Source organism: Argiope bruennichi, chromosome 2, assembly GCF_947563725.1.
Source record: "Argiope bruennichi chromosome 2, qqArgBrue1.1, whole genome shotgun sequence".
NCBI classification, from domain to species: domain Eukaryota; kingdom Metazoa; phylum Arthropoda; class Arachnida; order Araneae; family Araneidae; genus Argiope; species Argiope bruennichi.
Genome location: NC_079152.1, coordinates 17727107 through 17745316, shown reverse-complemented (window position 1 = coordinate 17745316; position 18210 = coordinate 17727107). Strand labels below are relative to the sequence as shown.

The 18210-nt window shown below is 29.7% G+C and overlaps 1 protein-coding gene across 2 annotated transcripts in view; it reads right to left on the bottom strand.

The window, feature by feature from the left end:
- The window catches only part of LOC129961732 (ras-related protein Rap-2a-like), a 142955-nt gene that overhangs the window by 106424 nt on the left and 18321 nt on the right, over positions 1-18210 (bottom strand). The window contains exon 1 of one of the 2 annotated variants that reach the window (XM_056075282.1): positions 14729-14786. The exons of the other annotated variant lie outside the window; for it this stretch is intronic. The gene's annotated coding sequence lies outside the window, so the exon portion shown is untranslated. Of the gene's footprint in view, positions 1-14728; positions 14787-18210 lie in introns of those variants that run through there. 2 annotated transcript variants of the gene reach the window in all.

Below are 18210 nucleotides of genomic sequence, written 5' to 3'. Positions count from 1 at the left end.
TTCTTTCTAATGCATTAATAAAAACATTTTTTTAAGGCGTTTTCTTTTATATTTGTTACTGTCAGTTTTTCCAGAAGAGTAAATGATTCCTTTTAACGAAAGAGTAAAAACTGTTAAAAGAAAACAGATTTACTTCGAGTAAATAAACTGTCGTTAAATGTAATCATGAAATGTAGAGTATCTACGATTCATTTCTTCAGAAACGCTTTCCATTTCGAAGCATTAAATGAATCGGAATACTTTTGAAATGTCATCTCAAGAATCTGAGAAGTATTTAACTTAATAGCTTTCATTTCACCTTTATCTGTTTTAGAGCGGAACAGAAAATAAAACGCATCCTTTATTCGAGTCATTTGTGTGAAAAATCACAGCAAACTCTATCTGTTTTAACGCTTTTTCATTTTGTACACTAATTAATGTATGGGTGAAAGGATAAATAATTTATTTTAACATTTTTTTTCTGATCTAAATGTTACGTTAACTTTGGTTTAGTTTGTTATTTGTGGCGCTTTATTATAGTTTGTTGCTGAAAATTACTTGATTATAAATCTCTGGATATTATCTTGTACAATAATGATAATGATGCCCCATTCCTCCTATTTTTTAAGCGAATTAGTTCTTACAAACTATCTTATATTGTACCAATCCTTGGTTTTAAATATAATTATTTTACTTAGAGTTTAGCTACTTTCAGATAATTCTACTTTTAAAATATTAAACAACAAAAGTGAAGTTAACAGAATTTTTGAAAAAAGTTTTTGACTTTTTCAAAGTTGCATTTGCATTGTTTTTGTATGTATCATACTTCGTTTTAATATAAGGTTTTTAAAAAGGCTTTTTTTTGTGTGTTTATTAAAAATATACCATAAATATCATAAATAAGATATACAAAATCAGTATTCAAAAACATTTTTTGTATGTCTCGAAAAGCAGAATATTTAAAAATTTAGTTATTTTTAAATTTTTAATTCTTAAAATCATTATTGTAAATATAAAGGAATCCACAAGTCACTTTTTAAAAATCATCTGCAAGATATCGTCCCTCGAATGGAATAAAAATTTATTAAATTTGTCGATTAATTAATAACCAACTTCTGAAAATATTAGAATAGTGCATTATCATCGGGAATATACAAATGTATAATTCTAGATTGTAAAAAAATAAATGGAAAATTGATAGCAAAATCCCTTTTTTACAAACATGAAATATATCGTATAAGCTGTTGTTGTTGTTTCTTATGGCACTTGCCACGAACGAGCCCGCTGATCAAAGACAGCCGATTTAAGACTAAGTGGGAGCGCCGCTTGTTTTTATCGTAGAGCCAACTTGGGCCAAGAGTACGACTTGACTACTCACGCATCACTCATTTGCTTGCACAACCCCTTTTTTACAGGAGAGCACATTCACACATCTCACAGATAGAACAGGAAGAACAACCGTGCCCAAACCGGGACTCGAACCCCGGACGCCTAGATCATAGGGGAAGATGCGCTACCCCTATGCCAGGACGCCGGCATTGTAAAAGTAACTGCTCATAACTCACTGTATATCATAAATATAAAAAAAACTTTAAATAAATTATAATTATAAAAGACAAATAAATTATTAATTATTTAAGCTTTAGAGTAAAGATTGTCAGTTAATAAAAACAAATTCAAAATTTCAAATTATTCTTGATATTATCTTTTTTTTTTTCTTTCTTATATTTGAGATTATAAATCTACAAAGTTTTGTACCTAATATCATTAACTTCTGGATATTTAGTGAAGTATCTGATTCTTTCATTAAAACACGACATTTTTAGATGTTTAGATATCTTATTATGGCAAATTAGAAATTAATTTAAATCAGAAATCGTATTATTTTAGTTTAATTGTATTAAGTTCCGTTTTTTAAAGCAACGCTGGGGCTATTCTGAAACGGACCTCGTAATTTTGAATCGTGGTCAGAGGACGACACCTGGGCTGGCCTCTCACTCTCCAAGCTTCCGCAAGGAGGATGTATTTTGGCCCAGATGGATTTAATCAGAGACAACTGTTCTTCGACAGAATCATGTCTCGAACCGAAAACCCTCCGGGTCCAAAGCCGAAACCTTACCACCAGGTCACCACTTATTTGAACTTGTTTAAATATATTTGGCATCCTTTATGTTTTTATTTGAAACAAAATAACTATAGTTCAGTTCCAATTTGGTTTAATTTTATTTTAATCCTAATTATATAGAATTATACCTCAGCTGACACCGTCTTCTACAAATGTTCCCACCGTATTAACAGGAGTATATTTGTCCCGATGGATTAAAGTTCATTTGGTCCACCTTCATGACTATTCCTCGGATATCGAATCTAGAACTTAAAGCAGCCATCAATGTTCCCAATAGGATTTACCATTTAATTACAAAGCTTAAAAAAATTCGTATTCATGATTGTCTATGCCATGCTTAATGTGAAAGATTAAATAGAATCATAAATTTACTTAACTCACGACTATTATTTATATTATCAATCCATACATTTGTTTCAAAAATAAACCGGTTTAAACAAATTTAATGGGCTACAAGTTTTCAAGTAATATTTAGCATCTGAATTGTGTTCCTATCAGATTCGACGGAAATCATTTAACATCTCTGACATTCAGTTATATCATTACCGGCATTGTTTCAGCTCCTTCCGCTTTACGCCAATATGAAGTAGTAAATTGTTAGTCGAGTTAATTAATTTGACTAATGCGGTTGAAGTTCACTTAACAAACTAGCCTCCCAGTTTAAGCGCACTGATTAATTCGGCATTATAACCAAGAGTATAGATCTATCTGTAACTCTACCATGGCTATTCAAAAAGAAGCAGATTTTAAATAGATATGCCCAGTGAAGGCAAGAAATAGAGACACATGCGATACATCACTGGATAGATGAAAGTTCAAAGTTTTATTATATGCATTCAGTGTGAATTCGATTTGTTGAGCAACAAATATCGATTTCTTGACTTAACTGCATAATTCCTTTTATTATACTATTTTAGCTTAAAATGAACGTATATTTTATTAATAAAAAGCGATAAAAAAATTAAAATGTCATGTTTTCGTCATTTTTGCTTATTTGAAAGTCCACTGTCCTTTAACATCTGAAATATAGTTAAACAGATTTAACAACAAAAATAAAAATGCTTAACAAATTTGGAACTGTACTATCAAAGGGATGACTGTCCAGAGGTCTGTACTTTCACAAGCACTAAACATGATAATTCAAAAGGGCAGGGATTATAAAGTTTTTTCATGGGACATTCCGACTGTATTTGGAGTTGTGTCGATATTTGTTGCTCAACAAATCAAATTCACATTGAATGCATATAATAAAACTTTCAACTTTCATCTATCCAGTGATGTATCGCATGTGTCTCTATCTCTTGCCTTCACCAGACATAACAAATATCGATTTCTTGACTTAACTGCATAATGACTAATGAAATCACTACTATAACAGCTTGGGTTTGCAGATCTTGAAAACAACAGGCATAGGTTTTGGGCAGAAACCATAATATTGATTACAAAATTTCAATATCCATGTTTCCTGTACTTGTGGATTTCCTATTTTTATCTGACATGGCCGACGCATTTCGCTTTACAAATGCAACCACTTTCTACGCATTTCTTGTACCAATTGTAAATCTATATACGATGAAATAGTTCTTTATTGACTCTAGAAAAAAAGTCTCTCGCATACTCTCTAACAAAAGTGTTATGCCAGAGAACACCTTGCATGGAATTGGCGTACAATATTTGCGAAATTCAGCATTTTTACTAAATTTATCGTTTCATCCTTGGCGAGTTTTTTGGCGATTAATCTCTGCATGCGGTTAATAGTATCCAAAAATCGAATCTGTGTTTAGATGCTTAGAAAAATTTCTTAAAAAGCTACACTTGCAGACACAAAATCTCATACCAAATTTAATATATCTAACCCATTGCATTTTGAGTTATCGCGTTTATATTTTTCTGAAAGTACAGACCTCTAGATGGTCATCCACGTGTTAAATTTGGCACAAAATTTGGCAACTATACTGTAGATATTAATTCTGTTTATTGAAGCTTGTTTTTATCTAGCTATGATTGTGTTAACTTACATTCGAAATGCCGGATAGATAGACTTCCTCTGAACTGATTTTGCTCAAAATTTCCTAAAATTCTACAAATTTAACTTAAGCCTACATACCATACCCCCGGGGGGGGGCACCTCGAAATGAGGATGAGATGCTTCCGGCATGGTGGTTGGATCTCGCCATCCTGGAGGGTACACTAATAGGTGGGGGATCTGGCTCCTCCCATCGATGACGGGACGTATTTCCTTCGGGGAGGGTTGTACCGTGGCCGGTGACGGCCCTTACAACCCCAGTTCCCGCCAATGTTGCTGTTGCGGCGGTCCGGTCATTCAGTTTTATGGTTTAAATCCGTGTGCCTTCGGGCGGGTCGGAGAGTTATATTGTTGACTTAAGCCTGCATACCAAATTTCATCTGGGTTATCATTTGAGTTATCTTTGTCTAAGATAGACAGACGGACATTTTCCAAAAATGTGTTTCTCACAACTCAGGAAGGTCTAAAAGTGGAGATTCGTCAAAATCTCGAGTTTGAATTTTTTGAAGATTACTATATTTTCACTATATTTAGAAATATGAAAAAGTAAAAATGCGAGCTGCCATGCAACAATGGTTTCACTTTTTACAGATTGGATCATGCGAAATGACTTTTCTTCAAACAAATATCAGCACTGCTTTTACAGATATTTCAAATCAGCAGAAGTGATCTTCTCACAATTTTTTCATAAATTCTCTAATAAACGAATTTGTACCGTTGACAAACAATAATTAGAAAAAAGGTACCATAAACATTCGATCTTTGGCAATTATTCGCTAAGGTGCGGCTAATATACAAGTACCAGAAAACTTTTTGGTCACTTTTTTTTCGATTAATTGAAACCAAAATTTGACACAACTCCAAATACTGTCAGAATGTCCCATGAAAAAAATTTATAATCTTAGCACTTTTGAATTATTATGTTTAGTGCTTGTGAAAGTACAGACCGACACACAGTCATCCCTTTGGTAGTACGGTTCCAAATTTGTTAAGCATTTTTATTTTTGTTGTTAAATCTATTTAACTACATTTCAGATGTTAAGGGGACAGTGGACTTTCAAATAAGCAAAAATGACGAAAACCCAAATTTTATTTTTTATCGCTTTTTATTAATAAAATATAAGTTTATTTTCAACTAAAATAGTATTATAAAATAAATTATTTTTCAATAGATATTATTAAAATGGATATTTGAAGGTCTTAGAGAAAAAAAAAGGCACATTTTAATTTATTTTCTCAAAATGATGCTATAATTGGATTTAAATATGTTTGAAACGTTCCAGGTATCTTAATTTTAGTAAATATTAAATAGAATTGATAATAAGGAATTCGGTTAAACATTAAAAGAAAATTGGGTTCACTTTATGTTTCCGATTTTTTTTCGGTTGTTAAAACTCAAGTTTTAGTTCCAGAAAACAAAATTCTTAAGCATGCATTAAAATATTTTTAAAAAATTAGTATTTTATTGGTACTGCAAAACCATATAAGTTTTGTTTCAAATTAATTTATATTGGGCATAAGAAAACAATTATGCAAAAAATAAATAATTAAGTCATCTGGAATATTTTAAAGTTTTTAAAAATTATATATCTTTTAATATTTTTTAAATAATATTTCGGTTTAAATTTTTTTAAAGAAATTTAAAGTATTTACATTTTAATACATATGCATAAAAATTTCATAACTCTCAGTGAATAATTCGCATAAGTGCCTCATAGAGTTTACCATTTCCTTCAATCTGTATAAAAACTTTACCCATCTAGCCCCCTTCCTTTTGTGGTTATCTGATTAACTTACACTCAAGAGCCAAAACATTATGACCACCTGTCAATAACGAGTTGGCCCACCTTTGGCGCGCAACACAGCTTCAACCCGCCTTGGCATGGATGCCACAAGTCCTTGGTAAATGGCCGGAGACAGATTGTACCAAATGTTTAAGCAACGATCACGCAAATCCGAGATATTGCGAATTGGTGGTCTTTGAACTCTGAGCTGCCGTCCCATGTCATCCCAAAAGTGTTCTATCGTATTGAGATCCGGTCAGTTAGGCGGCCAGGACATTAACTGGAATTCAGCATCATGTTCCTGGAACCACTCCAACACAATTTTAGCCTTGTGACGGGCGTTCCAACAGGGCGTTGTCCTGTTGGAACATTCCATTTCCAGCTGGAAAAACAGAGGCCATGTAAGAGTGCAACTGGTTCGCAATGATGTTCAGATACCCTGTAGCATTCATGGTATGCTCTACCACAACTACGGGTCCCAGAGACGCCCAAGAGAACGTCCCCCAAAGCATAATACCGCCACCACTGGTCTGTGTATGACCTACTGTACATTGAGGGAGCAACTGTTCGCCTGGAAGACGGCGTATCTTGACACGGCCATCGGCGTGAGGCATGACAAACCGTGATTCATCTGACCAAGCAACTCTCTCCCACTGATTCATGGACCAGTCACGATATTCCAGGGCCCAGCGCAGGCGCAGTTGGCGATGACGCTCGGTCAGCAAAGGCACAGGAGTGGGGCGCTTGCTGCGTAGCCCCATATCCAGTGTAAGCTGAACAGTGTGCTCCGATACTATTCTACTTGGCCCTGCATTGTATTGGGCTGTCAGCTGAGCCACTGTCTGGCTCCGGTTTTGCTTCACCATGCGAGACAGTCTCCAACGACCTTTTTCTTTGATAGCGTGTGGACGTACAACACCATGTCGCCTACTGCTGCTTTCACCGTCATTCATCCACTTTGCATAAGTACTAACAACTGTATATCGCGCACAACCCACGAGTCGTGCAGTTTCGGAAATATTTGTTCCGAGCCTTCGAGTCATTACAATCTGCCCTCTATCAAAGTCGCTTAGATCCGCAGTCTTTTCCATCACACACAGAAGTAAGTGAAAGAATGATTCTTCAGACTCTCCAGCAGCAGTTAAATACCACTTCCACCTGATCACGTGACTTCCACGTCATCCAGGCGAATTCATTGCAAAATATAGGGGTGGTCATAATGTTTTGGCTCTTGAGTGTATAGTCAAAAGCCGTACTAATAAATTTCCTCTCAATGGATAGAAATCTATAAATTTGACGTAAATATTATATACCAAATTTCATCCTTCTAGTTCAAAGTATTTAAACACTTCCATGTTCACAGAAAAATGTTTTTTAACTGTCCGAGTATAAACCCACTTTTATTATAGAAGCTGTTTGAAATTATACTTAAATGTGAGTTGTTCAAGAGTTTTCTTAATTCTAAGTTTCAAGGATTTGTTTAGTTTTGAGATTGCTTTGGCCTGAAGGGGAAAGAACCATTTTATAGTCGCATATGGGTATAAAATTTATATAATTATGAAAACACTTTATAATGAGAAATTTAAGCGCTTTGTGTTTGAAGTAATGTTATTCCAGAATTTGCATAATATAAGTTTTTACGAGGGGTGATCCCCCATCCAAAAAAGTTTACAAGCAGCAGCATTTGGAAAATAGAAATTGTGGATGGGAATATTGTTAGCCAGAGTGGAGACAGATGGCGTTAGTTGTCTTAAACCGGTCGTTCGAGCAGATAATGTTAGTACTGAGATCTGAAACAGCGACAGTAATGGCAAGACGTCTAGAGAAGTCGACTCGCACAGAGGCCTTGATACGATTTCTATGGACCAAGAATGTGTCCCCATTGGATATTCACAGACAAATCGTTGAAGTGTTCGGGGGCGAAGCAATGAGTAGCCAACAGGTGGCGAAATGGTGTCATTCTTTTGAAGCGGGCAGAGAGATTGCTGGAAATGTTTAGGTGGGAGGTCTGGAGCCACCCCCATACGGCCCCGATTTGGCTCCCAGTGATTATTTCCTTTTCCCGGCATTGAAGAAACACTTATCCGAAACATGGTTCATATCAGAGGTGATGTTCAAAAAGGGCCGAGAACTGGCTCAATAGCCTGAGATCTGCTATTACCAAGACGTGTTAAACAAATTGGTCCAGCGGAGTAATAAATGTCTCAACAGGTTTGGTAATTATGTAGTGAAGTGACCGCCACATATGTTTCTTAATTACCATTTGTGTCCTGTGTCTATTATTGATAAAGCATTTTTCCTTTGCCTAGTAATCTTTTTTTGGATCACACCTCGTAGTAGTTATATAAATTGAAATAACAAACATTTATTGAATATTATTTTTAAATTTTGAAATGAAAACAAAAAAAGGCTTATAAAGATTAAATTTCCAAATAGCTAGATTTGTTAAAAATTGCAGAGTTATATATATACACAAAAAGCTCTGTAGAAGTCTAATTATATACAAATTATATTTTATTTTTAAAAAATATTTGATATTTTAGAAAAAGGATATCGTTATGAAATGATGTATAAAACGTTTCAATAACCAGCAGGAAGGGTCTCCCCAAACTTTATTGCATACTCTCTAATAATTTGGTATGCCAGAGAGCACCTCACATGGCACTGAAGTACAATAGTTAAAAATATTAACTTTTGGCAGGATTATAGCCTTTTTGCTGAATCTATCGTGTCATCCTTGGCGAGCGTTTTGGCGATTAATTCATGTTATCCAAAAACTGAATTTGTGTTATAGACCGTTTTTCACAACTTACTGTAACAAAAATTTGACTCAAAGCTGCACTGTAATCACAAAATTCCATACCAAATTCGATTTATTTAAGTTATTGGAATTTTTGGAATATTGCGTTCACTGATATCTGAAAATGCAGACCAACAGACAGTCAACAAATTGCTGGATTTCTCTCAAAATCTGAAAGCTGTCTGGTCTAATAGGTGTTAAATCTATGTACCAAATTCTATATATCTAGTATCTAGCTAGATTCTATATAACTTATATTCGAAAGCCGGACTAATAAACTTCCTCTCAATGGATTTCGTTCAAAATTTGATAGAAATCTACATATCTAATGGAAAGACCATATACCAAATTTCATCTATATAGTTCAAAGTGTTTTAGAATTTCTTAGTTACCATGTTTATAGACATTTAAATATATTACATCTTTATTTAGAAAGTAGCATGAAGATTCATCGAAATCTCGATTTTTAATTTTTTGACAATTACAATACTTTCTCTTGGATACTTCATATACAAAAAAGTAGAAAAAAAAAAAACTGTATTTCTCTGCCCATTAATGTATTGTATCTTTATTTACTATCATTCACAAGAAATAAATATTTCAAATCTGCCCCTTCTTTCTCAATGATTGTGTATTTATTATTTATTTGTATTACAAGCAGGTATTTATCAAACGCGAGCGATACACACTGCTGATCACATGGTGATAATGCTGCCCCGAAAATAGTATCAGTGCTTCGATTTTTGTCCTATTGGATCAACGATGCCTGAAAAATCGATGACACGTCACTTAAATGTAAGTACTAGTCGCATTATTAAGGAGGCATATAAGGATAATGTTTTGGTCGATTTAGTGGAAGTACTGCGATTGGTATAATGATTTCGGGTAATCATCTCTTTCATAACTAAATTGCAGTTCCATCTTCATGGTTAAATGAGTTGACTTAGCAACCAAGTTCGATGATTTTTACAAGCATCTATATGACTTTTTTTTATATTTGTAACGATGTAAATTTATAAACAATATTTCATTTATTTATTTACAAATTATATAGATAAATTTTTAAACTGTATTCTAGAACATTTATAATCCGTTATAGTTATAGCTAGTTCAGAAATTTTATGAGAGTGCTATACTATAAATGTTTTTGAATTTAAACACTATTAAATTATTTTTGAATCGATTAACTGTACTTAAATATTTAGTCAATATGAATGAAACATCAAGTAGTAAATTTGAGATAGACCGTATTTTAAGTTTCCTTAAAAATTCATAATAATGAATTATAAAATATATAAAATACTTAAAAGTATAAAAATAAAAGTAATTTTTAAAGAAAGCTTTTATTAACATCATAAATGCAGAAAATATTATCAAAAATATAAATGCCATAGCGAAACCATATAAGCATGAGACACTGACAATAATATTACACTCTCACTAAGCGTCATAAAAAATTAAATATATTCCTTATATATAAAATTATAATTATTAACAGATAAAATTAAATATTAAAGTATATATAAAATTAATATATATATTTAATTAATTAAAATTTACTAAGCAATTATTAAAATTCCAAATACATTTTAAATGTAATTAATATTCCAATAAATTAAAGTATTCTATCACAGATTCACGATTTCTTTTTGCGTCAATATTTCTGATTAATTTTTTTTTAAATTTACTGATGTTAATGTTTTTAAAAATTCGTTGAAGTGATATTTGTTCCATGTTTAAAGCGAAAAGAAAGTCTATTTAATATATTTTCGAAATTTTGAACGATCATTATTTGATTCCTGAATTTTTTTAACTGGTACTCCACTTTCTAAACTTCCACAGTATTCTAACATTAGGCACATGAAAACCATCTTAATACAATCTTATTTGAAATAAAATAAATCATTGGAGCTTAATGGTAACATTATATATAAATATACAAGATTAACTATATAAATCTTTGAATCAATTAATAAAACAATTATTAAGTTGAAACCGCAGATAAATATTGCTTAATTGTCTCGCTTTCTTTTTTAAACCAACTCTTCAGTATTGTGTATTTTCGAAATTGCCCGACAAAATTTTAACTATCAATTGGAAATGTCTTAGTAATATGATTATTTTAATATTTTATGCCAATGAAAGCATTAAATTTTAAATCTTTTTTCCTGTTTAGAAATGGATTTAAAATCCAAAAATAAAAAATATATATATATATCTTTGTTTCCAAAATTCATAAATCTGTCAGATCCTGGTTATGGTTCACAAAGATGTCATGAATGCTGCCTTAGTTAAATTTTCCTTTTTATTTTAAAGTAAATTAATATTTTTAAAGAAAAGACAGTTAAAATTTAATATAAGTACTGGATTTTCTTTCAAAGAAATTCTCCGTTGTTTAATTTAGTTTAGTTTAATTATTAACTTTTTGTTTAAAAAAAACATAACGGCTGTTTTTGGCGCAATTTTGGCATTTTTGGCGTAATTTTAAACTGTAGTTAAAAGATAAGAATAGTACCAGAAGTGTCCTGCATATTTCCAAATTCCCACATTAAATCTTTATCTCTCATACACAAAGCATCCGAAAACTACTTTGACAAGATAAAAAATTGGTGATAATACCTAGCAAGACGAATACTTTCCTCACAGAAATCAAGATCATGGAGATTCATACAAATCTCATGATCAAATTTTTGATCGATGATCATTTTTATGGAAAATAGAAGTTTATCCGAATTTCTGAAAAAGCGATTAAACCTCAAACCGATGCTAAATTATCAAAATTATCTGATTGGATTTATTACGAGAAACTACTGAATTTTTTCAGCCAAATACTAAAATTACGTGAAAATAGAATTGCTTGAAATCGATATATTTGGACAACCAACCAGGCAACTAAGCTCATGCTTTTTCAAGGTGCTCAGTTTTATTAAGCTGCATGAGTTTTGAGATCGATTTCGCAGTTTTCTAGCATTGTCATGATGAAGAGAGTGGCACCTGAGCCAGCATCCTACAGTAAACAGACGCGAAATTTTCATTGAACTCAATATATACCATATCAAAAAACACAGCGGACCTTCAGAGTATATAGGTCTTCCAACGCGCTAATCTACAGCTCCAAAACAGAACTGCAGGAAGCCTCCCCCAGCCTTCCCCCTCTTCCAATACACGCAAAACCCACACATATAGCTGAAAGATACATGCCATCGAGAAATAAAATTTATTGATCCCTTCCGACCACTGTGTCGGATTGTTTGTTCCTTATTATATTAAGCTATCTAATATGGAAGGATAGGAAAGTAAAACGATCTACAGGTTGATTAGAGGAAACAGAAATTAATTCCGAAGCTGATTTGAATTCCGAAGAGAGCACTTAAGAGAACAATATCGAACCAACCCGCCTGTAAACAGAGGAATTCCATTATAATCTTTTTCTGCTAACGTCTGGATTTCTAATATGTTATTTGATTTAAAAAAATTAAGATTTATTTATTATATTATAAAATATTAGACAAATAATTTTTCTTACAGATTGTTTTAAATAAAAAGATTGTCCATCACTGTCTCGAAATACATTAGAATTTTCCTGATCAAGTGTTTAAAAATTGTAAAAAGTGATACATCTTTCAAATAAAAGCTATTAATGATATAAAAAATAATGATCAAATTAAAACAATAATAATAATAACATATTATATGCATTTTAATAATTTATCCATTAAAAATCCAAAAAGATGTCAAAAAGTCTATTTCTGATATAATGATATACTTATTCTTCTATTCTTATACTTTCTCGTATTGATCAAAAAATGAAGAAAATCAAATGACTTTCACTAAAAGAATTTTAGATAAAAGAATTGTTGTTACCAGTAAACAATATAAACAAAATTTGTCGTTTTGTCAATTTCTACAGGCTTAATATTTCATAAAGTTCAATTTACTTTTATGCTAAAAATACAAATGATAATGATTGCAAAAAAAATTGAATCGATTAATTCAGTTTTGTAATTATAATTCAGTTATGCAGGTTAACTGAATAATTATTAACCATTCTATTTTAACCTGCTCGCATTTTTATTTATGAATGAAGCAAAATAGAACTCATATTTTCCAGAATTCCTTCGATATTTTAAAAGTTTATGTAAGGCAAAAAAAAACAAAAACATTAAAATAGCCAAATCAAAGAGAAACGAATCAAATAGTTATTATCTCATTATACAAATCTTGGTTAATATAAAAGAAGTTGTAACGACTTCTAAGAAATAAAGAAATATAATTAATAATTCCTTTTATATACATTTTTGCCATCAATTCTTATTGCTAATACATACATACATATATATATATATATATATATATATATATATATATATATATATATATATATATATATATATATATATATATATATATATATATATATATATATATATATATATATATATATATATATATATAACAGTTTAAGAACCCGAAAATGAACAAACTTTGTTATAAAATTTTCAAATTAATCACAAAAATGTCATCACACATTTAAATTCATGAATTAAAATTAAGTCATTCATGGATGTTATAAAATCAATAAAATCAGTCCATTTCAAGAAAATCCATTAACATCTTATGTTTTCTGCAGATTATGAATTGAAACAAAAGCATAACAAATTCCTGAAACAGTCTTTTTACAAATAGATAAAAATGATATTAATATATATTGATTGTTAAACATAAACACACTTTTCAATCTTCAGTCTAAATTACCCAAACTATTTTCAAAGCATTTTATCGATTTAACATTTTAAAAGCTAAAATAAACATTCATTATCTTTTCGCCAATCGAAGCGAATTTTTTTAATTGATTCGTTTTATATATATACAATTTTCGTAGAACATATCCTATTACCTTTCATCTTCAATCCAATGTAAATGTTTAAATAAATACTTGAAATAATTACTTGATTAACTAAGTAAATGAAAACTAGATAATTGAATTTTATCAATTTCAAAGTCACGTAAATGTATAATTAAATTTCTTATCGTTGTACTTAAAATGTTATTCCGGTAAAACTTAAAAGAGAATAAAATTAGTTTTTTTGGAATAATATATTTATTTTATTTTCTTCAAAATAAAATTCAAAATATTCAAAAATTAAATATTCATAAAATTACATAATCCGACAAAAACTGTAACTTTTACAGGAGATAAATATGAATAAATAACAGTTTACATTTATGATAACATTTTGATTTATATTTTCAACTGTTTGATTTGTATTTGATCTTGCCTTACAATTCTCCTCAAACTGTCCTTTATATGTTTTTGGCAAATATTAAAAACAATCTAATTCTCTTTATATACAATTTTTGTAAAATATATCTTGTTACCATTCATTTTCAGTAAATTTAAATGTTTTAACAAATACTTGAAATAATTGATTGACTAATTAGAAGAAGGAAAACTACATAATTAAATTTTATCAATTTCAAAGTCATCCAAATGTTTAATTAAATATCTTTCCGTTTTTATTAATATATTATCGCAGAAATATTTAAAAGTGAATAAAAGTAGATTTTTAAATTATATATATATATATATATATATATATATATATATATATATATATATATATATATATATATATATATATATATATATATATATATATATATATATATAATTCAAAATAACATTCGAAATATCACAAAATTAAATATCTACAAAATTTCCTAATCCAGCAAAAACTGTAATTTTTACAGGAGAAAAATTTTAATAAACGACATTTTACATTTACAACAACATTTTGTCTATCAAATTCTTGATTTATATTTAACCTTACATCATAATTCTCCTCAAATTGACCTTATTCGTACTTTCAACAAATGTTAAAAACAGTCTAAAAACTTAAACAATATTTATGTGAGAAAGAATAACTCCTTTCACAACAGAAACTATGAACCAGAATCAATAATATAATCCAAAAAACACCACACAAAATGAAAAGAAAATTTAAATCCCTTACCGTTTCCGATAAGCCGCCCTGTACCACGAGAAAAAAGTTGGAAAACTTTGAGATCGGTTCACCCTTTCTCAACTGGTTGTGCACCGAACGGCAGTTAGAGACGAAATGGTAGTTAATACCCCCTGAGCTAAAACTTAACTGCAACCGAATTGGCCCGGATCTGAAGACTATGCGCCGATTCTTGCGCATTGACGTTTTAGGGGACAAATGGCATATTATTGGTCAACTTTTTTCTCCCATTCTTCACATTCGGGAATAAAGGTTTTTTGGTGAATTATTTTTGACTCGGAGTCATATTTTGTATCCGAGTCTTTTCCACTCCGATAAGTCATCAGAATTTAACTTGTTGCTTTTATTGATTTCGTGTTAGTGAATGGGGAGTAGTTTCCAGTCTGCTGTTTGGTGTGTATCTTTTATCTTTAGCTTGAGGATCGTTGGTTTTGTTTTATTTCATACATAAATAAGAAGAATGGTCACCATTGGAATATAAATAACATAAATAACAAAAACAAATATTTTAAGAAGAGGTTTTTTATTAATATATGAATGTAGAATTGCTTTTTTTTTCATTAAGACTATAAAAGTTAAAAAAAAAAACAAGTTATATATATATATAAAAATTAAGTCAATTCTTACTTAGGTCAACAATATTTTTTTTATTTTAGTTACTTTTTATTAAATAATTACAATTAATATAAATATGTATATACATATGTATATACATACAGAATTACAACATTGAGTGGCAAAAGAGAAGTTGGCGACAAACTTGGGCAACCAATTGGCGACATGGCGACGCATTTAATTAATATTTGAAAAAAACTGTATTAACATCAAGTGTCATCCACTACAAGTTTTAAAAAATGTATTTGAACTTGAGTGGATGAATAAAAAGTATTTTATTGACGATTGAAAATTTGAACAAGATATATATATAGAGAGAGTGTGAGCTAATAGTAGGAATTGAAAAAATATAAAAATGTGAGGCACTATCATAAATGTTTTTAATAAATTGGAGTTATAATTATTATGATTGTAATATAGGATAATAATATAGAATAGGATAATAATAATATAAGAATAAGTATTTGAAAAGGTCGTTATTATTAACGTATGAATGGATAATTGTTTTTTTTTCATTAAAATTCTAAAGGTCAAAGAAAATATAAAAAGGTGAGGCACTTTCATAAATGCTTTTATTCAATTGGAGATTTAATCATATTCATGAAGTATTTTAATTTTTAGCTTATGTTTAAAAATGTTCATTTTTTTGTGTTACTTTTTGTAGCTTAATTGTTTTACTGCAATGTTTTCAGTGATTTCAAATGCTTTTCAATACTTTTCCGCTTGATTTCAAAATCTTTGATTAAGTAATTTTCTTTTCTGTTTATGCTTTTCTTTGCTTTTTATTATTTTCTACTTTTTAATTTCTTAAAATTTGTCATTATATTATTGTATTTATTATTTTTATGCTTAAGTTTTTGGAAATTTTGAACCAGATAGTGTTTTTAAAAATTAATCAAAATTATACACAATTAGGCGATTGATTAAAAATGACGCTATGTTTAGCTAATTATATTATTATGATCATAAAAATTAATTATAGAATTAGGGTCCAAAATAACAGAAAGTGAGTGAGAAATCGATTTAATCATTAAATGCATGAATTTTTATTTTTAATGAATAGAATTTGAAATCAGTCGGGAAATAGATGTAATTAATAAAAAAATATAAGATTTTTTTTATTTAAAAAAACCCTATTGATGTATTTCTACGTCATAATGAAAAATCACTCCTTAAATTCTACAAATGTACTGCATATAATAATATAATATTTTAAACATACATATTATTTCTCATTACATTGCAAAACATAAAAATTCATGAAACACTTATTTTTAGCATTTAAAAATAAAGCATCATTGCATTTGCTGCATGACCACTATGTGGTACTCTTGCAGAATAGAATTTTACTCCTCAGTCTGTATGAAAATGTAGGTCTGTGACTCTTTTCGTACACCATAGGCCGCAAAGGATTAGATGATCCTCTAGATTTAGTGAACTTATATAGAACTGATTTTGAATACTAATGCCTTTTTAGCTGCATTTTTTTGTATAAATTTATCAGTGTATTCAAAAATATATTATTCGTTATTCTTAGCTTGTTTCTATCAGAAAATAATCTCTCCTATATGTTCTTATAACTTTTTATGTAAATAATCTTAATTTGTAGCACCCGCCGAAATGAAATTACACCCAGATAGCGCGCCAACAATGAAAATTTTCACAGATAAAGAAATAAACTGTTAAAGATTCTACTTGCGTTCGGAAACGATAAAATAGTTTTGGTAAAATTAAAATTTAAAAAACACTATGCAAAGAGTATTACTTAAAGAGATATGAGATTTTCAACATACGATGCAGATCTAAACCACTATGTATTTGGAGGTTAAAAATGGCATCTTTACGCACACGAAACAAGTCAATTTAAATAAAAGCGTACAAAAAATTGCTCTTAAGGTGTACTAGAAGATTTTTTTACACTAGAAGATTTACACACTAGAAGATTTTTTTTTTAATTTTAACTTTAAAAATCGAGTTTTTTTACAGTAGGTCATTAATATACGTTTAAATTCATTTCAGTGAGAAAAAATCATATTACACTAATTATTAATTAATTAAATAATATTTAATGAGCTAACTAGCATATTTTTTGAAACTTGATATCTTAAATTCTAATTTGTACAGACACACAATTCTAGTTGGAAATAATGCCTAATATTAGTCTTCATGTTGTGTGCCTCAATCAAGTATGAAAATCTATATATTTTTTTAACAATTTTTTCATCAACGATTTTTTCTGTAATTTTAACTTTTAAATAGCTATTAAAAATTTATTTCTATAAATATAACTTTGATTGAGGCACAAAACATCCACTGTATCATACATATTATTTTGATATACAAATAATTGTATTTGGTTCATGTCTTGTTGAGTTATGATTGTTTGAATGAAGCAACATAGTGGAAAAATACCATTCTTCATAAAATGAGTTTTAAAAAAACCGTAACTAGAGTTTTTAATGAAAGCACCTCAAGAAAAATTATTATAACTCGAGAAATTTTTCGAATGTTCACAACATTTTGGTATCGCTTGAAAGCTAAAGGATCAGAGAACATTATTAAGCAATAAAAAAAATATTCGATCTTTTGAACGATTTTAGAAGTTTCATGTGTGTACATACACCAACAATTATATATTAATGGTAACTCAAAACAAGAATTTAAAATTTTCATTTCATAGAAAGAGCATTTATAATTTTAAAAAAATTAACAACCAGTTGAATTGTTCTGAACTAAAACCGTAATTGCTCATAAACTGTATAATCATTATTAACCTATAGTATATTTTGATATATAAATATGCAACTTATTATTAACAAAATGTTTATGACATGCTATTCGAGATTTAAGATCAGACT